The following is a 24149-nucleotide window of genomic DNA, read 5'->3' on the forward strand; positions in this document are numbered from 1 at the left end:
TATGCACTGAGTGAATAATAATTTTCGCGCTCTATGCAAAACACTGGATAGCCTCCATGTCGCTCCTGGACTGCTTTCTGCATCTTGGTATTGTTGGGTTGTTCGATATTTAAGGTTCCCAAGGGGATAGGAATGCTTAATCTGATGTAAAGTCCATTACATTTATTTGATGCATTTATGTTAGCTGTAAATGATCAGTCACGGGGCATCAGTTATTCTGTTTGTAAGGGCAGGGTTACACACGTGTCTTATCTACATCTCCAGCTGACTCTTATTGCCAACATTTCCCTCTTGTGCTTGGGGTGGATGGGCACAAAGACACAAGAATAAGTTTTTAAATTCAAACATGACAAAGGACACAGAACCCAGTATTTAAATTCCGAAGGCCAAAGATACAGGAATACACTAGCTTTTAAATTCTAAAGGCCATTTAGATATTACACACAATCACGTTTGACGGAACAAATGCACCGTATTAATGTATAAAACCTTGAATATCTACAACAGAATTGTTTTTCTTTTACAACTGCCCTTCTGCTCCTGCTGATTCCTCTACTGACATCATGAGCACTTCCTTTTTTTTTTCTACAGGAGAGCATTGGATTATGACTTGATTGGGCACTTTACACTAGAGCAAAACCTAATGAAAAATCTTTATAGAAAGAAAATTAACTAAAACCCGGGACCTTTAGGCTTGCATGTCTTTGGTGGGGTAGAACCGTGTGGTCTGTCAGGCGTGGTACTCAGAAGTTACTTATGTTTCCTCCATTCTGTGTTCAGCCATTTATTTTTTTTATGCTTTCTGTCCCATCTGTGCATTCGCTGGAATTCCTGTCTCCTGTTCACCTGTAGGACCGACACGGTAAGAGCAAAAGACTTGACTCAACTTAGTTTGATCTGATTAACTGTGCTAACCTGCCAATGTTATTTCTGCCTAGCTCCGCCTGAGAAGCTGAAGGAAAAAATCCTGAACTTCCTAAGCAGTGGTCCTCCCGCGAAGGCCAAGCGCATTGCCTCGGCCTGTTCTGTCTCGAAGTCAGACGCCAACAGGTGCTTGTATGCGCTGCAGAAGGCAAACGAGGTAGAGAAGAAAGGAGGTGATCTTTGGCAGGCCTGCCAGGAGCCCGCAGACGTGGGAAACGGCTCGAGCAGTTCAAGGGCAACAAATGGTAAATGTTTCAAAATGTCAAGTCTCGGCTCGCTTACGCAAAATATGCTCGGGTGGTAACTGGATTCCTCTGCTGGTTACCCTAAGAACCGTTCGGATGGGCTGTGCACGGTCTTTTGCCACATTTGGCTCTGAAGAAGGGATCCTGGTTCGACAGTATCCCGCCGTGAATATTTTCTTATGTTGGTCCCCAACAGCAGGTATCATTACCCCTCTCTCTCTCATGTTTGTCTCTTCTTTCCCCCATGCCTCCTTACCCTCCACAAGCACGCCGTCTCCCGGACTAGCCAGCACTTTCTGCTTCTCGTAAGGCCTTTTCTCCTCCCTCTATACTGCTTCTCTTCCATTTACCTTTCAGTCTGGTCGTCCCCAAAGATCACGTCCTCGAGGCCTTTCCTTCGTTCTTATGCCCGCACACTTTCTTCATCCTCTCCATTGGCCAAGCTCACACCTCACCAGCGTTTAGAGTTGCACTGCTTATGCACCACCATCTGCACCAACACACACACACACACACACACACACCCCTGCTCAGAGCATTAACCTCCAGTGCATTAACCCTGTTCATTCAATAAGAAGAATGTGTTCACTTTTTCTAAAGATCCAGGCCTGCCGCCACTTACATCCATATCAGAACAGTAACTCAGAGTAAAGTAACTTGACGTGGTCCTTTTGAAAACATTTGCCAGCTTAAAAAGCAAAGGTTTAGTGTCCATGCCGGACATGCGGACCAGATCCCAAACTGCTCACTGACCTTTCAATACTTCACTGCTTCAGGGGTACCCACAACCCCAGGTATGGTGGACTGTAAGTTACATTTCTAGTTGTCAACTTGCCACCAGAAGAAATGAGCTACGAGGTCAAGAATACTCACGTGCAACATCATCTTTGAATTATCCTTACATTGCTCCAATGGAAGGTATCACAACCTTAAGGGTCCCCTTGTCAAATGGACAAGGCTGTGAATGCAGAGGAGTGACCTAGTGGTTAGACCAGTGGGCTGAGGACCTAGGAATCCACGTCTTACATCGATGCTTCTCGCGACCTTGGGCAAGTCATGTTGTCCTCCATTGCCCCGGGTTCCGACATATGATGTCATCCCTCTTGGGGCGGGGACCTACCCTACGGTACCTAGAGCCCGGGCTTGGAAAGGCAAGTCCCCCACCTAGAGGTCTGAAAGATAAGATCACGTGTGAAGGGATCCTGAAAGAAGCGAGCACAGGCGTTGTGTAAACATGGAGGTGTAGAGCGTTCCATGCGCACACTATTTCAGAACAATAAACTGCCACGTGCCATAAATCTTAAAAATAGTCTGTTTGATAAGTTAATATTAGCCGGCATTTCCTAGCCGGGCCTTTGGGACGCACACATTTTATCCTTCATTGATTTAACCTACTTTCTTACTTCTTCGTGCCATGCATGCTTCCGAGCCAGAAGCGTCTCTTAGAATTTGGTTTGTTCTGTTATTGCAACAGACGTTTTTATAGCGACGAGGGAAGAGGGCAGCACTGCTGCTATCAGATTCATTCCCTTGCCCTGCATGTCTGCAGCTGCATCAAACCAAGATAAATAAATAAGCAACCCAATGCAAGCCAATAAATCACAGAAGACCTATAACTGTCTGAAAATTACAAGCACATTAAGTTTCAGCGTTCAAAGACAACCTGCCTTGCGTCTCAGAATAACCTGCCATCCTTAATTTTTCCTAGTGTGCCCCTTTCAAAAACACCCACCTGCACCCAGTCGCCAGTCTCATCCAGTTAAGCCATTCCTCCAGCTTACAGCCCAAATCCTTAGGGGTGAAGTTTGAAATCGCTGCTCGCGCTAAAAGGCCCATATATACGCAGTACGTGCGCCGCGCGTGGGCGCCGCGTATTTGAAAAGCCGCAAAGTACACCTGTGCGACTGTGAGCTAAAGGGAAAAAAAAAAAGGGGTCGCGTTGGGGCATTCCAAGGTACAGATCCGTATTTTAAATCCGGCGGCCGCAGCACGCGGCGGGCTGTTAGCCGCGCATGTTTCCTTCTGCTCCTGATGAGCTGCGAGCCTGCAGAAATTCTCCGTTCAGGCCTAAAGTGACTGGGTGTGGGGTCCGGGTCGGATCCAGAGGGGTCTGGATGAGCTCGAGATGGACTGGGCAAACTGGTGGACTGATGGGTAAAACTGGGAATGTCCTTTGCGCGCGCGCGCATGTTTTAAAATCCGCCTCCCTGCAAGCCTTAAAGCCGACATTGTCCTAAGGAAGATACAAGTACTTTCGTTCGAGTAAACACTTAAACTTAGGGAGCACACATACGCGCAGAAGGAGAAGTTTAAATCATACGTGCGCAACTGCGTATTTGAATTAAAATTTCATCATATGATCGCTTGCGTGCCCATATGAATGTGTAAGGGCGCTCGCGCTCTCGTTTTAAATTTACCATGCCTGAGAGAGTCCGTCTGGGTTCTCTTCTGTGCTTGGGTAGAACACCCTACGTGTAAGAAGTTTCTGGCTAGACTGGACCTTTAGTCGTGTAGCTTCTTCGCTCACACCCTCCCAATCCCTCACTGTAAATATTTTAACTATTGCATGCTACCTCGTGCTCTGCTCTTGCCTCATCATTGTCTGTTATGCAGGATGGGGGGAGTCTGCGGCATGTTTAATTGATTCTGCATTATACCAGTGATGTTCCCAGAGCTACTGCTGTGCTTAAGTATAATAAGTCTCCGCTGGGGATGGCTCTCAATTTGCAGCGGCATTTACTGGGTCTGTCAGCTCTGGGACTGCAGTGGGACATGTGCCCCACTACTGTGGATTCCACCGGATGGCTCATGCATTGGATTGTGGTTTGTTTTCTTATGTTAATGGTTTTGAATATGTATGACCATTGAACAGCAGATGTATGATTAACTCACCTAGATTTGTAAACCCCCAATACTCCCTTTATCGCTGTGGGCTTTTTAATGTTCTTTGTAATTTTCATCTGCTCTCTCTCGCTCTCTCCTCTTGAATAAGACTGCGTGCATTTATGGTAAAAATTGTCAGACTAGGTAAAAAAAAAAAAAAAAGCATTTATTTGAGAAGGTTTGCAAGTTACAGAGATTGCTGTTTGGTGAAAAAAAAACATTGCATTAAACTCCTGGTGCCGCTGGCTCGTGATAAAGCAAAAGGTGTTACCACTTCCTGTTGGAGAACGGCAGAAATGCGACTGAGCATCTTTATCATGCAGGATTCAGTAACACACATGCATTGCATGTTTTTTTTTGTTTCTTTTTTCAGCTGACGCTGCACTGGTTCCACAGAGTGAACAGTCTTCTGCCGCCAAGCTGGACCGGAACCAAGCTGCAGAGCTACGTAAGAGCTTGCGTCTCACTCAGTCTGCAGACTCATTCTGTGACCTTCATGCCAGCGCCTTTCCCACCGCACTCGTGATGAAACGTTTTCAGCCGGGCAGGACAAAGAGAGTGGTGCTTTTTTTTTTTTAATTTGATTTTGCATATTCTGCGCTCAGATACTGTAGGTATTTTCCTGCATGAGCGAAGTCAGTTCCTGAGGCAATGGAAGGGGAAGTGACTTGAACCCTGGCTCACAGGCCCTGCTGCTCTAACCACTAGGCTACTCCCACACCCTCCGCTTGTTGTTTCAGACTGCAGACTTTACACTCTGCCCATCGGGAAGCTGTTTTCTGGAAGGTGGGGGGGGGGGGGGTGGTTGGTGGAAAAACACCCAAGATATTTTTTCCCCTCTGATTATTGTCATGTCAAGTCCCTAATTACACCTTGCATCTGACTCCTCTCTCCCAGGCCACTTGCCCTTGGCATGCATTGTGCTCCCATCCCAAGTCACTGCATGGTCCTCAACCCTTCTTGCACCTTGTTTCTAGTCCTTAATTACCCTTCGCTCAGTGCTCTTGGATCTCTCCTGTTTGGCCAGTGCAGGCACTGGGCAATGGCGGACTGAAACATCCTGGGACTGACTCCATGTCTCAGGATGTTTCATGCCATGACTTGGCATTCGTTGGCTGCCCTGATCACTGTGATTTGTGATCCCCTCCAGTCATTTTCTGAGGTAAACAAAGAGCCCTTACAGATTAGACTGAGATCACATTCACTCATCTTCTGATTTGATGAAGTGCTCTTGCCACAGCATCATTTCCTCCTCCACCCTGTTTGCCAAGGTGATGAACATAAGAACATGCCATACTGGGTCAGACCAAGGGTCCATCAAGCCCAGCATCCTGTTTCCAACAGTGGCCAATCCAGGCCATAAGAACCTGGCAAGTACCCAAAAACTACGTCTATTCCATGTTACCGTTGCTAGTAATAGCAGTGGCTATTCTCTAAGTCAACTTAATTAATAGCAGGTAATGGACTTCTCCTTCAAGAACTTATCCAAACCTTTTTTAAACACAGCTACACTAACTGCACTAACAACATCGTCTGGCAACAAATTCCAGAGTTTAATTGTGCATTGAGTGAAACAGAACTTTCTCCAATTAGTTTTAAATGTGCTACATGCTAACTTCATGGAGTGCCCCCTAGTCTTTCTATTAACTGAAAGAGTAAATAACCGATTCACATCTACCTGTTCTAGACTTTTCATGATTTTAAACACCTCTATCATATCCCCCCTCATCCGTCTCTTCTCCAAGCTGAAAAGTCCTAACCTCTTTAGTCTTTCCTCATAGGGGAGCTGTTCCATTCCCCTTATCAATTTGGTTGCCCTTCTCTGTACCTTCTCCATCGCAACTATATCTTTTTTTAGATGCGGCGACCAGAATTGTACACAGTATTCAAGGTGCGGTCTCACCATGCATTATGACATTTTCCGTTTTATTCACCATTCCCTTTCTAATAATTCCTAACATTCTGTTTGCTTTTTTGACTGTCGCAGCACAATGAACCGACGATTTCAATGTGTTATCCACTATGACGCCTAGATCTCTTTCTTGGGTGGTAGCTCCTAATATGGAACCTAACATTGTGTGACTAAAGCATGGGTTATTTTTCCCTATATGCATCACCTTGCACTTATCCACATTAAATTTCATCTGCCATTTGGATGCCCAATTTTCCAGTCTCACAAGGTCTTCCTACAATTTATCACAATCTGCTTGTGATTTAACTACTCTGAACAATTTTGTATCATCCGCAAATTTGATTACCTCACACGTATTCTTTCCAGATCATTTATAAATATATTGAAAAGTAAGGGTCCCAATACAGATCCCTGAGGCACTCCACTGCCCACTCCCTTCCACTGAGAAAATTGTCCATTTAATCCTACTCTCTGTTTCCTGTCTTTTAGCCAGTTTGCAATCTACGAAAGGACATCGCCACCTATCCCATGACTTTTTACTTTTCCTAGAAGCCTCTCATGAGGAACTTTGTCAAACGCCTTCTGAAAATCCAAGTACACATCATCTACCGGTTCACCTTTATCCACATGTTTATTAACTCCTTCAAAAAAGTAAAGCAGATTTGTGAGGCAAGACTTGCCTTGGGTAAAGCCATGCTGACTTTGTTCCATTAAACCATGTCTTTCTATATGTTCTGTGATTTTGATGTTTAGAACACTTTCCACTATTTTTCCTGGCACTGAAGTCAGGCTAATCGGTCTGTAGTTTCCTGGATCGCCCCTGGAGCCCTTTTTAAATATTGGGATTACATTAGCTATCCTCCAGTCTTTAGGTACAATGGATGATTTTAATGATAGGTTACAAACTTTTACTAATAGGTCTGAGATTTCGTTTTTTAGTTCCTTCAGAACTCTGGGGTGTACACCATCTGGTCCAGGTGATTTACTACTCTTCAGTTTGTCAATTAGGCCTACCACATCTTCTAGGTTCACCGTGATTTGCTTCAGTCCATCTGAATCCAGTGTCCAAGTTTCTCTTAATTCTCTGACTTGCCTTTCTTATTCCTGTAAATGCATTAATTAGACACCCCCTGCTTCTTGACGCACATTCCCTGCCTTGCATTCTTTGCAATTCAGCACCATTACTTTGATCACTGTTACTAATACAAAGTTAGGGATAATCAAACCCCCAGCTGCCCCAGGGCAGCATTTCTCAAAGTGGTCCTCAAGGACTGCTCGGGCAGTCTGGTTTTCATGAAACTCCCAATGAGTATGCAGGAGATATGTTTGTATGCATTGTTGCAAATGTATGTAGCTATCTCTCATGCATTTTCATGCATTGTTGCCAAATTATACAACTATATCTCCTGCATATTCATTAGGGATATCCTGAAAACCAGGTTGAGAAATGCTGCCCCAGGGGATCACCCGGCTTTCATCAAATCTTCCATATTTATTTATTTAAAAAAGGTATAATCTGCCTTAAAACACCTATCTGGGTGGAGAGATCTAAAACCTAACCTAGGGCTTTCCAAACCTGCCCTGGGGACCCCACAGCCAGTCGAGTTTTCAAGATATCTACAGTGAATATGCATGAGATAAATTTGCATATAGTGAGTCTCCATGGTATGCAGTTGTTTATCATTTTTATTTATTTGCTGCCTTGCTCAAAGGCCTTAGGTGGCGCACATAATTAACATATATAATGAATATTAAAACATACAACGAAAACAGGTAAGACCACTCCCTCAACCTGATAGATGGAAATAAACAAAATTTCAAAGGCACAAGCTTTTACAGTCTGGAGACCCAATATACTGGCCAGCTCACAGAGACTACCTTACAAAAATGCCAGTCAAGAAAAGCATGCTTTAGCCATTCTTTTAAAAGTCTTAGGACGTTCAGTCTGCCGTGGTTCTTAAGGTAAAGAGTTCCAGAGAGTTGGAGCAGCAACGGAAAATGCACGCTCCCTCGTATCATAAAGTCTGGCATGACCTACCGAGGGAACGTCTAAAAAGCCCCTTTGCAAAGAACGCAATGATCTCCCGGGATTGTAAATCTGCCATAGGATATTGGCCCAGGGTGGTAAACCCAGAGCCAAAAGCTTGTGAGTCTATACTATAATTTTATTTTTCATCCTCCACTGCATTGTTAACCAATGGAAGTTAAACCCAGATATAACTGCGCAGCTGCATTCTGTAGCAGCCGGAGGGCTTTGATGGTAGTCGGAGGGAAGCCAAGATAAACTGCATTGCCATATTCAATAGGGAAAAATCATGGCTTGCAGCACAATTCGAAAATCAGTAGGGTCTAATACTGGCTTAATACTTCATAATAGGTGTAGCTTATACAGGGTGGCCCATGGGCACCCTATAGAAACCAGATTTAAGTATTGCCTTAACTTGGGGGGTCATAGATAATTTGGTATTGATCGTTACTCCCAGACTTGTAGACTGAAAGAGAATTTTGATCTCTGTGTCTCCAATCTTGACAGTTGGTGGTATGTCAGTTGTCTCCCTCCTGAGGATCACCACAGTCTCAAGTTGCGGCAATGTTTAGAGCTAGCTTATTATGAGTAAGCAAGCTCTTTATAGAGGACATGCAGAGAGACAGCATTGCGGTCGTATCGTATCAAGACTTAGAAATGGGGATGTAGAACTGCAAATCATCAGTGATAGACGGAAGCCTTCATAGAGGCCAGCTAATAGCTTGCAGATGGGAGCCAGATAGATGTTAAATAAAAGCGCTGAAGTAGCCGACCCCTGTGGGAGTCCAGTCTGTATTGGATACCAGTCCAAGGAGATCTCTCTAGTGATTACTCGTTGCATTCTACAATGGAGATATGATTTAAACCATTGCAATACCAGACCTACAGTCTCAATCTCTCTAAGGCAGAAAAGAAGGATCTCGTGGGCGATCATAACAAACGCAGATGTAATATCTAGCATGTCTAAAATGTAGCTGTGATTACTGTCTAGACCTTGCCTTAGTGAATCCAGGAGAGAAAGCAGGAGAATTTCCATGCTTAAAGACTTTCTAAAGCCAAACTGGAATTGGTGCAATATGTGTTGCTCATCCACAAAATCAGTGTTGAGCTGTTTCAGGACAACAGACTCCACTATCTTGGACACACAAATGGCAGTAAAGATATGGGCCTATAATTAGCAAAATCTGCAGGATCTAGATTTAGTTTTTTTTAAAAGGGGTCGAATTGCTGCCTTTTTATAGCTCTCTAACAAAGATAAATTGAAAAGAGCAGTTAAAAATGGAGACATGATATCCTTTACTGCCCTAAGTGTAGAAGGTCTACAGGTATTTAATGGGCAGTTTGAAATGTTCATGGACCAAACGATATTTGAAACCTCAAGAGTGGACGCTGTTTCAAAGGAAGACCATTTCTGCGACCGATTGTCAGTCAGTGAGTTAAACCAGTTAGGCACATCTGTGCATGCTGCAGAGACATTCTGAATCTTAGCCTTTAGGAAATCAAGAAACTTATTGCTGTTAACAGTTCTAGATTCATCAGGATGGGGAATGAGGTGGTACCTATGCTAGCAGTAAGAGTCTTAACAATGGAAAACAGAATTTTAGAGTTGTTACCCCTACGAAATGCTTTTGCTGCACTGGAGAATGAAGAAACCTCAGCAATAGATTTTGAAGGGATTTCTAAAAGTGAACTCACCCAATGCCGTTGCGGCCTCGGGTCGGCTCCGGCCGTGCCGCCTACCTTCGCGGTCCTGCGGGCCTTCCCTGTCCCCCTCCGGCCTCCGGGGACCCTTGCCGCGCCTCCCCCGACGCTCTGCCGCGGCGGCTGGGCCTGCCCCCGCTTCTACCGCCGTGCCTCCGCTCCGACGGAGCAGCCGGCGTCTGGCCGCGGCTGACTCCGCCCCCTAGGCGCGCGGGCGCGGCTGGGGCTCTCAATTAAAGGGGCAGCGCAGGAAACCGGCAGGCCAGCCTTGGATGACGTCAGACGCCCTCAGGGTATTTAAACCCTGCATCCGGACTCCCTCAGGGCCTTGCAACGAGGTTCCCAGGTGCTTCTGCTTCCTGCTCCCAGTTGCTGCGTTCCTGCTCGTCTCCTGATTCTCTGGCTCTGATTCGGATTGGCTTCGGTGTTTCTCTGGCTCTGACTCGGATTGGCTGACGGTTATTCTCTGACTTCTGACCCGGACTGGCTGACGGCATCCCTCTGGTATTCGACCCTGGCCTGGTGAGCGACGACCCATTCTCCGAGGATTCTCCTAAGTCCCAGCAGCCGGGTCCCTACGGGCTCCTCCTGGGGGGACGCCGGCTTCCAGGGTGAATCGCCTAAGTCCCAGCGGCCGGACTCTTACGAGCTCCTCTCGGGGGAGTACCGGCTTCCAGGGTGAAGACCTCCTTCCACCAGGTCAGTCTTCTCTTCTCTTCTTTTCTCTCTCGAGCCCTTGGTCGCATAGGGCCCTCCGTGCCTTCTTCTCCAAGCCATCCACGAGTCAGCTTCTGCCGCCTCCCGGTCGGGCCGCTGCTGCAAATCCTCACAGCACTCCACTCTGCGGTTCCGATCGGCCCAAGGGTCCTCGAAGCTAACAGATTGCAAGGCCCTGGACCCGGCGGACCTCGCCGGCCTGAAGGCTATTCCGGGCATTGCCCAAAAACTACAGCAGCAACAGATGTGCCTTGACACCCTGATGTCCACAGTCCAACGCCTAGCGGACCGCATGGAGGGGCCCTCGGCAGCCAGGACTGGGGCATCCTCTTCCCAGGCTAGTGCCGGTCCCTCCGCCCCAGTACAGATGCCGGCTCCCTCCAGGTATTCCGGGGATCCGAAAGCGTGCCGTGGTTTCCTCAACCAGTGTTACATTCGCTTCGATCTCCTGCCGGCACAGTTCCCGTCCGATCGAGTCAAGACGACATACATAATCTCTCTCCTGGATGGGAGACCGTTGTCGTGGGCGTCGGCTCTCTGGGAACACCAGGATTCCCGGCTCAACAACTTGGTGCAGTTCGTCCAAGCCTTTCGCCGAGTCTTTGATGAACCCTCCCGGTCCGCTACCTCCGCTTCGGAACTACTCCAGCTGAGGCAAGGGAGCCGGCCACTTGAAGAGTTCGCCATGGAATTCCAGACTTTGGCCACGGAACTGGCGTGGGGGGCGGACAGCCTGCACGGCATTTTCCTGGAGGGGCTCTCCCCACGTCTCCAGGACGAGCTCGCAGGTCGTAACCTGCCCGATGACCTACAAGAGCTCATTGAACTAGCCGGACGAGTAGACCGCCGAATTCAACGCAGATTCCGAGAGCGACGGCCTACTCAGGGACAAACTATCCGCAGGTTTACTCCGCCTCGAGTTCGATCTTCACCGCCTACAGCCTCAGCCTCTCCTACAGAGGAGCCCATGCAGTTGGGTCGGGGTCCTCTGTCTTCCGAGGAACGGAGGCGCCGTCGTGCACAAGGACTCTGTCTTTACTGCGGGGGCAAGGGCCACTTCCTGGCTCGCTGTACCGAGCGTTCGGGAAACGCCCGAACCTAGAGCTCAGCGGGGAGTTGACTCTAGGCAACATTTCGCCCAGCTCCCCATGTACCGTCCCGGTACGACTCTGTCTTCCAGGAGGAGACTTTGATACACTTGCCCTACTCGACTCGGGGTCCGGGGGGAATTTCGTTCTCAAGGAATTGGTACAACAGCTTCAGCTCGATGTTCGTCCTCAAGAACCGCCTGTGCGGGTTTCCTCCATTCAAGGGAACCCACTTCCTGGTGTAATATCCACTCGCACCAGTCCCCTGAAGCTCCAGGTTGGGGCCCTCCACCAGGAGGAAATCTCGTTTCTTATTCTTGAAAAATCTATCCACCCAGTCATCCTGGGCCTGCCCTGGCTTCGGGAACATTCGCCGGTGATCGATTGGAGGACCCTTCAGATTACCTCCTGGAGCTCTGCGTGCCACCGTCATTGCCTTCCCGCACGCCCGCTGCAAACCATCTCGCTCCTCACCACCCCGTTAACGGTACCACCACAGTACCATGCCTTTCAGGATGTCTTCTCCAAGGAAAAAGCGGAACTGCTCCCGGAGCACCGACCCTTTGATTGCGCAATCAACTTGCTGCCAGGATCCACGCCGCCCCGTGGGAGAGTCTACCCCCTGTCTTTACCCGAAACCCAGGCTATGTCAGCGTATATCAAGGAGAACCTGGATCGGGGTTTCATTAGACCCTCCAAATCTCCGGCCGGGGCCGGGTTTTTTTTCGTGGGGAAGAAAGACGGATCGCTTCTTCCCTGTATTGATTATCGGGGTTTGAATCAGATCACCCGCCGGGACCGTTACCCGTTGCCCCTGATTCCCGAACTTCTGGACCGCCTCCAAGGGGCCCGTGTGTTCACCAAATTGGACCTCCGGGGGGCTTACAATCTCGTTCGCATACGCCCAGGGGACGAGTGGAAGACCGCGTTTAACACCAGGGACGGCCATTACGAGTACCTGGTCATGCCGTTCGGTCTCTGTAACGCCCCAGCCGTGTTCCAGAATTTGATGAACGAGGTTCTCCGCGACTTCCTATACACCTTCGTCATCGTATACCTAGACGACGTATTGATATATTCCTAGGATCTCGAGACACATCGGCAACACGTGCGGCAGGTTCTACGGAAACTCAGGGAGAACCGTCTGTACGCTAAACTAGAGAAGTGCCAGTTCGAGCAAGAATCACTACCCTTCCTCAGATATATTGTCTCCTCTACAGGCTTCCGCATGGATCCGGACAAGGTGAGCGCCATCAAGGGCTGGCCGCAACCATCGGGGGTGAAAGCGATTCAGCGGTTCTTAGGATTCGCGAATTTCTACCGCCAGTTTATCCCACATTACTCCAGCTTGGTAGCCCCCCTGACGGCCCTCACAAGGAAGGGCGCGGATGCACGAAACTGGTCTCCTGCTGCCACTCAGGCCTTCAGGGATCTCAAAGAGGCTTTCCTACAGGACACCTATCTCCGGCACCCTGATCCTCAACGCCAATTTATAGTAGAGGTGGATGCTTCTGATGTCGCGGTAGGGGCGGTGTTGCTCCAAACCTCCCCAACCGGCAAGACCTGGCCCTGCTCATACTTCTCCCGCAAGTTTTCGCCCGCCGAGAAGAATTACGGGATTGGCGACAAGGAGCTGCTGGCCATAAAACTAGCTTTCGAGGAGTGGCGTCAGTGGTTGGAGGGAGCCCAACATCCCATCATCGTATATACCGACCACAAGAATCTGCAGTATTTGTCTCACGCCCAGAGGCTCAACCCCCGACAGGCCCGCTGGTCCCTCTTTTTTAGTCGGTTCGACTTCTCGCTTCACTACCGACCCGCAGCCAAGAATGTTCGGGCGGATGCTCTCTCCCGCACCACTGAGGTTGACGATGCAAAGGAGGTACCCCAGTACATTTTGGATCCAGCTAAAGTGCTACTGGCAGCCACAGTCGTAAGACCCGAGGGGAGGACGGTGGTTCCGGTTCGTTCACGGAAGAAGGTGCTGGCCTGGGCTCACGACTCCCTGACGGCTGGCCATCCTGGGATTTCTCGAACCCTTGAGTTACTCACAGAGTACTATTGGTGGCCCCGAGTGAAGGAGGATGTCCGGCACTACGTTCAGTCCTGCCCCACGTGTGCGCAGCAAAAACCGCCACCAGGCCGCCCGTGGGGGCTGCTCCAGCCGCTTCCTATTCCCACGGAACCATGGTCCCACCTTTCCACAGACTTTGTAGTAGAGTTGCCCCCCTCTGAGGGGAAAACCGTAATTTGGGTCACTGTTGACCGGTTTTCAAAGATGGCTCATTTCGTTCCTCTCCCCAAGCTACCCACGGCCCCTGAGCTGGCCGATTTGTTTGTCCAACATATCTTCCGATTACACGGGCTGCCCTCGCATATCGCTTCCGACCGAGGCCCTCAATTCACAGCCAAGTACTGGAGGGCATTATGCAAGAAATTTGGGATACAATTGGACTTTACCACGGCCTTCCACCCCCAGGGTAACGGACAGGTGGAGCGGACCAACCGCTCTCTGAAAACCTTTCTTCGGGCCTTTGTAGGCGAACGCCAAGACAACTGGGTCTCTCTCATTCCCTGGGCGGAGTTTTCTTATAATCGCCACAAGCACTCCGCCACGCTACAGTCTCCCTTTCAGCTAGTTTACGGGAGGGTCCCTAGACCTCCGCTGCCATTACCTGTGCCGGTCACCTCACCGGCGGCGCAACTAACGGCCAGCCAACTCCATCACCTTTGGCTCACCACTCAAGAGAAACTTCACAAAACCGCAGCCCGTTTCAAGGCATATGCAGATCGGTCCCGACGGCCTGCCCCGGTCCTCTTACCCGGGACGAGAGTATGGTTAAGTACTAAGCACATTCAACTACGGACGCCGTCCATGCGGTTGGCACCTCGTTACATTGGACCCTTTCCGGTGGCCGAACGCATAGGGGCTGTATCCTATAGACTCCGCCTGCCTTCTACTCTCAAGATCCATGATGTCTTCCACGTGTCCCTCCTCAAGCCGCTGGTACTCTCTCGATTCCAGACGTCCCCGCCGGAGCCCTCCGATGTTTCCTCGGAGCCCGAGGGTACCTACACGGTAAAAGACGTATTGGATGTCCGGTGCCGGCGCCACCGCTGGGAGTACCTACTCTCCTGGGAGGGATATGGGCCGGAGGAGAACTCTTGGGAGCCTTCGTCCCACATCCTTGATAAGGACCTCCTTAGGCAGTTTCATCTCCAGCACCCGGACCGACCACGGCCCCCCGGGAGGGGGCGTAGGAGGGGGGGTACTGTTGCGGCCTCGGGTCGGCCCCGGCCGTGCCGCCTACCTTCGCGGTCCTGTGGGCCTTCCCTGTCCCCCTCCGGCCTCCGGGGACCCTTGCCGCGCCTCCCCCGACGCTCTGCCGCGGCGGCTGGGCCTGCCCCCGCTTCTACCGCCGTGCCTCCACTCCGACGGAGCAGCCGGCGTCTGGCCGCGGCTGACTTTGCCCCCTAGGCGCGCGGCTGGGGCTCTCAATTAAAGGGGCAGCGCAGGAAACCGGCAGGCCAGCCTTGGATGACGTCAGACGCCCTCAGGGTATTTAAACCCTGCATCCGGACTCCCTCAGGGCCTTGCAACGAGGTTCCCAGGTGCTTCTGCTTCCTGCTCCCAGTTGCTGCGTTCCTGCTCGTCTCCTGATTCTCTGGCTCTGATTCGGATTGGCTTCGGTGTTTCTCTGGCTCTGACTCGGATTGGCTGACGGTTATTCTCTGACTTCTGACCCGGACTGGCTGACGGCATCCCTCTGGTATTCGACCCTGGCCTGGTGAGCGACGACCCATTCTCCGAGGATTCTCCTAAGTCCCAGCGGCCGGGTCCCTACGGGCTCCTCCTGGGGGGACGCCGGCTTCCAGGGTGAATCGCCTAAGTCCCAGCGGCCGGACTCTTACGAGCTCCTCTCGGGGGAGTACCGGCTTCCAGGGTGAAGACCTCCTTCCACCAGGTCAGTCTTCTCTTCTCTTCTTTTCTCTCTCGAGCCCTTGGTCGCATAGGGCCCTCCGTGCCTTCTTCTCCAAGCCATCCACGAGTCAGCTTCTGCCGCCTCCCGGTCGGGCCGCTGCTGCAAATCCTCACAGCACTCCACTCTGCGGTTCCGATCGGCCCAAGGGTCCACGAAGCTAACAAATGCATCCAGAAGCCCTTCATCAGAATCAAATGTCATAAAAGAAAGCTGCTTTTGCTGGGAGACTCGATCATTAGAGGAAACAAATTGGGAGCACATTTTGATGGTGACACAAGAATTAAATACATTCCAGGATCCTCAGCAAGTAGAAATACAAACCAGACAGGCGAAGTCATTGAAGAAGAAAGAAGGAACTTTGATATCAGTGTTCTCATCCATCTGGAGATCAATGATCTCAACAGAAATGGTATCCAGGAAGTACAAAAAGATTTCCAAAATCTAGGCAAGATAAGACACACTGCAAAGACTATTGCCTTTTCGGAAGTATTTCCTGTTCATGGAAAGGGAAATGAGAAGCTATGCCATATAGATAATTTCAGTTCCTGGCTCAAAACCTGGTGTACAGAAAGTGGTTTTGGATACACTAGAGGCTGGGGTCGTGTATGGAGCAGTAAGAATGGCCTACATTTTTCTGCAGCAGGAAGGAGGATGCTAAGTGATCAGTTCAGATCATATATTACCAGACATTTAAACTAAAATATGGGGGTGGCAGGAGATGGCCAATGAAATTGACAAGTCACCCCCAAGCAATACAGGACGTGGAAGGAGAAAATAACAAAATCAATCAGCAAAAGCAGAAAAGGTACCTTGGGACTGCAATAAATCAAGGGAGAATCATTGGAAGGCAATGACCACAAATGCTCGTAGTCTGGGTAATAAAATCTCAGACCTGCAGGCCCTAATGGTGGAGGTGGGATTGGACATTGTTGCTGTCACGGAGACCTGGTTCACGGATTCTCATGACTGAGATACGGCCATACCGGGCTATAACTTGTTAAGGAAGGACAGAGAGGTCAGAAAAGGGGGAGGAGTGGCTCTTTATGTCAGAAACAATATCCAAGGAACTGAACTGCAAAGAATGTGGGGTAGAGAAGTATTATGGGCCGTCCTAAAAAAAAGAGGATGGTGCATCCATTTTTACCAGCGTGGTTTACAGGCCTCTGACTCAAACGGAAGAACTAGACAGAGAGCTGATAGAAGACATGCAAAAGGAGGAAGGACGGGAGATGTGTTGATGGAGATTTTAATCTGCCGGACATGGAATGGAGGATCCCTTCTGCAGAATCTTAACAGAAGTAGAGAGAGATAGTGGATGCCCTGCAAGAGGCTCTGTTCAAACAAATGGTAATGGAACCCATGAGGGAGGGAGCTATACTCTAATTAGTGCTCACTAACGGGGATAATATCTCTGTCTGGGTGGGTTCCCACCTCAGCACCAGTGATCATCAAATGGTATGATTACAGCAGTTAGTGTAAATGGGTTTAAAAAAGGTTTGGATACGTTCCTAGAGGAAAAATCCACAAACTGCTATTAAGTAATAAGCAATAGTAGTTTGAGATTTATTTATTTAACGTTTGGCTAATTTCCAGGTACTTGTGACTTGGATTGGCCACAGTTGGAAACAAAATACTGAGCTTGATGGACCCTTGGTCTGACCCAGAATGGCATTTCTTATGTTCTTATGTTAAATAGGATACAGAGTCGTTGCACAAAGACCCGAGAATTACATTTCAAAAATACGGACTTTGTCAAAATGGGTACATACCTGGGAGGTAGAACTAGAAGAGTGAGAGACAATGAGAGAGGTGGAACAACACTGGGCCAAACTAAAAGGAGCAATTTCAAAGACAACAAATCTGGATTTCAAAGAGGTGGCTGATAAAATAAAAGCAAAAAGAACATCATTCAAGAAATATAAAGGATCCCAAAGACAGGAACACAGGAAAGAATATCTGGGGAAGCTGAGGGAGATGAAGAAAAAAAATCAAGAAAGCAAAAAGCCAGGCGGAAGAAAAGATTGCCAAAGAGGTAAAGTGAGGTGACAAAACATTTTTCAGATACATCAGAGAAAGGTCCAAAGTGGTACAGTGAAATTGAAAGGGGATAAGGATCAGTGTGTGGAGAGAGACGAAGAAATGGCAGAAATAATAAATAAATACTTCAGTTTGGTGTTCACTAAAGACAACCTGGAAGAAGGACCGTCGCTAGTTAACAAGAAACTGGAGGGGGGGTGGAGTAGACAAAACTCTGTTTACAGAAGAGAATGTATGGGAAGAGCTGGGAAAACTGAAAGTGGACAAGGCCATGGGACCTGATGAGATACATCCTAGGATACTGAAGGAGCTCAGAGATGTGCTAGTGGGTCCGCTGAAGGAACTTTTCAATAGATCCCTGGAAACGGGAGTGGTGCCGAGTGATTGGTGAAGAGCGGTGGTGGTCCCGCTTCACAAGAGAAGGAGCAGAGAGGAGGCTGGAAACTACAGGCTGGTTAGGCTCACCTCGGTGGTGGGAAAATTAATGGAGACTCTGCTGAAGGAAAGGATAGTGAACTATCTACAGTCTGGTGGGTTGCTGGACCCGAGGCATCATGGATTCACCAGCAGAAAGTTCTGTCAGAGAAATCTGATAGATTTTTTTGATTGGGTGACAGAGAGTTGTATCAGAGAAGAGCGCTTGATGTGATTTACTTGGATTTTAGTATTGCTTTTGATACGGTCCCACATAGAGGACTCGTGAACAAAATGAGAATCTTGGGAGTGAGTGCCAAGGTAGTTTCATGGATTGCAAACTGGTTAACTGACAGGAGACAGCGTGTAATGGTAAATGGAACCTACTCTGAAGAGAGAATGGTGTTAAGTGAAGTGTCACAGGGATCGGTTTTGGGGATGATTCTGTTCAATATCTTTGTGAGCAACCTGGCGGAAGGGATAGAAGATGAAATTTGTCTATTTGCGGATGATACTAAGATCTACAACAGAGTGGATATGCCTGAAGGAGTAGAGAGAATGAAAAGTGATTTAAGAAAACTTGAAGAGTGGCCAAGAAGTACAGAGTCATGCGGCAATCCAAAAGAGCTTTATATGGTGGGAGGTGAAAGACTAATGTGCACAGACTGGGAGAAGGACTTGGTGAGATAGTATCTGATGATCTGAAGATGGCAAAGCAATGTGACAAGGAAGTAGTTAAAGCCAGAAGAATGCTGGGCTGCCTGGAGAGAGGAATATCCAGTAAGAAAAAAAGAGGTGATAATGGCTTTGTACAGGTCCTTGGTGAGGCCTTACCTGGAGTACTGAGATCAATACTGGTGCCCGTAACTCAAAAAGGATAAAGACAGGATAGAAGCGGTTCAAAGAAGAGCGACCAAAATGGTGAGGGGTCAGCAGTGGAAGACTTATGAGGAGAGGCTGAAGGATCTGAATATGTACACCCTGGAAGAAAGGAGGTGCAGACCTTAAGATAATTGAAAGGTTTTTAATGATGCACAATAGTCAAACCTTTTTCGTTGCAAAGAAATCAATGAAATGAAACTCCAGGGAGGACGACTCAGAACCAATGTCAGGAAATATTTCTTCATAGAGAGGGTGGTGGATGCCTGGAATGCCCTTCCCGGAGGAGGAGGTGAAGATGAAAATACTGTGGATCCCTAAAGGCCAGAGGACGACAATAAAGAAAAGAGTGCATGGGAGTAACTTCCTGGTGTGGCGGTTGCTACCTTTAACAAATAAGCCTTGATACTGTTAATGCAACTCCATCATTGCTCTCTGCTTCAATGGCAGGGGAAAAGGGGAATTGGATTCAGATAGCAACCGAGGGCCCTGACTTTTACGGTTTGAGGAACAAATAAACATGGAGTTAACTTGTTGATGCAGCTTTTACTACCCTTAATTACAGACAGGCCGATACAGTACGGTGCGCTCCGACGGAGCTCTCCCGCGGACTTTACTGAATCGGCCTGAGAGTCCGATACTTTTGATGCAGCTCCAACATTGCTCTCTGCTTCCTCGACAACAGTTAAGGGAAATTGGATTCAAACAGCATCTGAGGGCCCTGACTTTTCTGGTCTGGTAAACCGATAAGCATGGAGGTAACCTGCACAGTGCAGCAGATACTGGCATGGGCTTGCTGGGCAGACTGGATAGATCACTGTGGATCATTTGGTCCTTTTCTGCCGTCGCTTCTATGTTACCAGCTGCGTGAATCTGTGCAGAATAAAACGACTTAAAAAGTCCCAGGCAGGCTCTTAAATTTTACAAGGGTATCCTGAGAGCGAGCTTTTCGCCAGTGGTGTTCAAGCTTTCTCAAGCGCTGTCCCATTTTCGCCGGACACGCCCTCAGATGGTTCAACTCCTTCCTCAACAATAGAAGTTACAAGGTTAGAGTCAACAACAAAGAATCACCAAGTTATAAATCAACGCTAGGAGTCCCACAAGGCTCTTCTTTATCCCCGACCCTCTTCAATATCTACTTACTGCCCCTCTGCCATCTGCTCACAAACCTAAAATTAACACACTACCTCTATGCAGATGATGTTCAGATATTGATCCCCATAAAAGAATCCCTACAAAAAACGCTTGACTACTGGGAAAATTGCCTGAAGTCCATAAAAAGCTTCCTCTCCAGCCTGAACCTGGTTCTCAACACATCCAAGACGGAAATCCTTCTTATCTCCCCTGAACACTCGACCAACACCGATATTACAGCTCTTGACCCACAGATTTCTCAAACAAGAGATTTAGGAGTTATACTAGACAATCATCTGAATTTAAAGAATAATATCACCAAGGACTGTTTCTATAAGCTTCAAGTTCTCCACTTCCAGGACTTCAGAACCGTCCTTCAATCTACGTTATTCTCGAAAACTGACTACTGTAATGCTTTACTCCTGGGGCTCCCCATCTCAACCACAAAACCTCTACAATTGCTCCAGAACGCAGCAGCCATAATCTTAACCAACACCAACAGACGTGCTCACATCACCCCCATCCTCCGAAACCTACACTGGCTGCCAATAAAATACAGAATTCTACATAAAGCACTCACTATAATCCACAAAACCATCCACAAACAGCTCACACTAGACCTTCAGACCCCTTTCAAACACCGCTCTTCGGAAAGACCCATCAGAGAAGCATATAAAGGAACCCTTCAAGAAGCACCTGCTAAATACACCCGTCTAACATCCACCAAAGAACGCTCTTCTCCACAGCAGGCCCTGTCCTCTGGAACAGACTACCGACTGACCTAAGACTGGAACCTTGTCTTCTTACCTTTCGAAGAAAACTTAAGACGTGGCTTTTCCTCCAAGCCTTCCCCTAACTCAAAAATGTCACATCAGACTCAGCCCAAGGAATGGGATATTTACTAATCTCTGAACCCGTCATATATTATTTATATGTAGTTAATTTCTCTCTGTCTACTTCCCGGCTACTTTAGCCCCCAAGTTCAATCCCCCTGTTATATGTAACTTTGCTTGTTTCGGCCTTCTTGTTTGGTTACACTTGCTAATCCCCCAAGTTCCATGTAAACCGGCCTGATGTGAATCCCATTCATGAAGTCCGGTATAGAAATATATTAAATAAATAAATAAATTTTATGTAATTCAGGTGCGAGCCATTGCTGGTGTTCCCAAGACTGGGCTGAGAACCACTCAATCTCCTGCATATTCACTGCGGATATCCTGAAAACCTGACTGGCCGGGGTGTCCCTGACCTAACCCCAACCAAGGCACAGATGCAGGCTATTCTTAGTCTCTTAAGTATTGCCTATTAAAAAAAAAAAAAAAAAAAAAAAGAAGAATTGTCATCTACTTTAATAATTTCTGAACTAGATCCACAGACAAAAGTCACCTCTCTGTTTTATATCTTCCTTTTACAGGATGCTTCCCGCCGCCTAGAAAAATGTTCCTTGCTTTTGATGGCAAAAAAGATGAATCACGTCATCCAGACCCACTCCACAGGGGGTCATGTGATGAATATACATGAGATCAGTTTGCATACACTGGAGAGCCAGTCCTTGCCAATTGATCTCATGCACATTGGTTGCGGGTATCCTGAAACTGGACCGGCTGGGGAGGGTCACCAGGACTTGTTTGAGAAGCCCTGTGCTAAGCTTTGTTGCAAAAGATTACAAACCACAGCCTACATGAGATCATATTAAAAAAAAAAAAGAAAGAATGGAACGGGAAGAGGCAAAGTTTCGCTGCTGGAAGCCCCGTATTGCACCATTCTGACTCTGTGCCGTCGCCATACCGAGGATCGATCATCAAGGCACAGGGCGAAAAAGTCTTGGCCAGGAATGACACCCGGGGACAGCGGACAGCTCACGGCGGCCTGACCTTCCCCAAGGGCACACATAGCAAGGGGGCGGAAAGGACTCTACTTCAGGACATCTGTGTAACTTGCAGGAGGTTTCCCCGTGATCCCCTGTGATTACTTTTCAATATATTTATAAATGATCTGGAAAGAAATACGACGAGTGAGATAATCAAATTTGCAGATGACACAAAATTGTTCAGAGTAGTTAAGTCACAAGCAGATTATGATAAATTGCAGGAAGACCTTGTGAGACTGGAAAATTGGGCATCCAAATGGCAGATGAAATTTAATGTGGATAAGTGCAAGGTGATGCATATAGGGAAAAATAACCCATGCTATAGTTACACAATGTTGGGTTCCATATTAGGTGCTACAACCTAAGAAAGAGATCTAGGCGTCATAGTGGATAACACATTGAAATAGTCAGTTCAGTGTGCTGCGGCAGTCAAAAAAGCAAACAGAATGTTGGGAATTATTAGAAAGGGAATGGTGAATAAAACGGAAAATGTCATAAAGCCTCTGTATCACTCCATGGTGAGACCACACCTTGAATACTGTGTACAATTCTGGTCGCCGCATCTCAAAAAAGATATAATTGCGATGGAGAAGGTACAGAGAAGGGCTACCAAAATGATAAGGGGAATGGAACAGCTCCCCTATGAGGAAAGACTAAAGAGGTTAGGACTTTTCAGCTTGGAGAAGAGACGGCTGAGGGGGGATATGATAGAGGTGTTTAAAATCATGAGAGGTCTAGAACGGGTAGATGTGAATCGGTTATTTACTCTTTCGGATAGTAGAAAGACTAGGGGGCACTCCATGAAGTTAGCATGTGGCACATTTAAAACTAATCGGAGAAAGTTCTTCTTCACTCAACGCACAATTAAACTCTGGAATTTGTTGCCAGAGGATGTGGTTAGTGCAGTTAGTATAGCTGTGTTTAAAAAAGGATTGGATAAGTTCTTGGAGGAGAAGTCCATTACCTGCTATTAAGTTCACTTAGAGAATAGCCACTGCCATTAGCAATGGTTACTTGGAATAGACTTAGTTTTGGGTACTTGCCAGGTTCTTATGGCCTGGTTTGGCCACTGTTGGAAACAGGATGCTGGGCTTGATGGACCCTTAGACTGACCCAGTATGGCATTTTCTTATGTTCTTATCCATGTGTGAAGCAAGGAGAAATGCCGCAAGAGTCACTCGGCGGCAAGCGAGGGCCTCGGAGCAGTCCCTGCCCCAAGGCCAGCAATCCTGGCTTCCATTTCTCAGTTCGAGACGGAGCGCCAAAGTACGCGGGTGCCTCTGGACTTGCGGAGCTTGTAGCAAGTTTTTCAGAATTAGCCCGGGTGGGCCTGCTGTTTCTGCAGATGGCTTAGGCGCGTATTGAACAATTCAGCTGTGTGTGCGCAGTTTACTTACACATAATGCCCACAGGGAATGCCTCTTTTACGTGAGTGAAACTGTGCGCAGTATGAATTAAATGCACACATTGCTAAATGGAAGTTAATCTTCAAATAGACAGAGCCACCTGCCTAACGCCCCAGGGCTCGACGGACACACAGTGGGGGGGGGGAGGGGGAGAAAGCCCCAACTTACACAGGTAGATGCTTTGGAATCTTGCACCTTTGTGCGCTGTGCTTCGTTACGACACCCGGGCGTGCGATACGTGGCGCGATACGTGGCGCGCAGGAGGGGTTTACGGCACAGTATTTGTTCCTTCCACAATTTGCTTGCATCGTGGCTTGGAACTCGACCAAAAGAAGGTGAACAGCACTTCTTGTTTTTTTCACAGGACAAAAAATTTGCACCATTCTAGCAAAAGGTCCTCAGACGGCTCTAAGTATCGCTAAGAGTGTTGGGAAGACGACAGTAAGCGACGTGAACCCCGTGCTGTACTCCCTGAAAGCATCAGGACTCGTGTGGCATGATCAGAAAAGCAAACTATGGTCTTTGGGTGGTCCTGGAATGGAAGAACGTGCAGGTGTGTGATCAGCATCTCATTTTTTATAAAATAATCTTATTCGGGGCGGAGTTAGCGTCATATCTGCAGAGATCCTGTACCTCCACCCATTTAAAGTCAGAGGGAGGTGGGGAGAGAACAATTAGGGCCAGATTTTCGAAACTACGCGCGGGCGTAGATTTGTGCACGCAACCCGGCGCGCACAAATTTACGCCTGATTTTATAACATATGCGCGCAGCCGCGCACACGTTATAAAATCCAGGGTCACGCACGCAAGGGGGTGCACACTTGTGCACCTTGCGCGCGCCGAGCCCTACGGAAGCCCCGATGGCTTTCCCCCGTTCCCTCCGAGGCCACTCCGCAATCGGAGCGGCCTCAGAGGGAACTTTCCTTTCCC

At 48.1% G+C, this 24149-nt stretch overlaps 1 long non-coding RNA gene across 1 annotated transcript; it reads left to right on the top strand.

Moving 5' to 3' along the window:
* The first annotated feature begins 959 nt into the window (after nt 1-959).
* Nucleotides 960-23765, top strand: LOC115097742. The gene is made up of 3 exons (XR_003858325.1): nt 960-1169; nt 4426-4500; nt 23584-23765. It is a non-coding gene; the product is annotated as an uncharacterized LOC115097742 (long non-coding RNA).
* Nucleotides 23766-24149: the final 384 nt, after the last annotated feature.

This window comes from Rhinatrema bivittatum, chromosome 8, assembly GCF_901001135.1.
Source record: "Rhinatrema bivittatum chromosome 8, aRhiBiv1.1, whole genome shotgun sequence".
NCBI lineage: Eukaryota > Metazoa > Chordata > Amphibia > Gymnophiona > Rhinatrematidae > Rhinatrema > Rhinatrema bivittatum.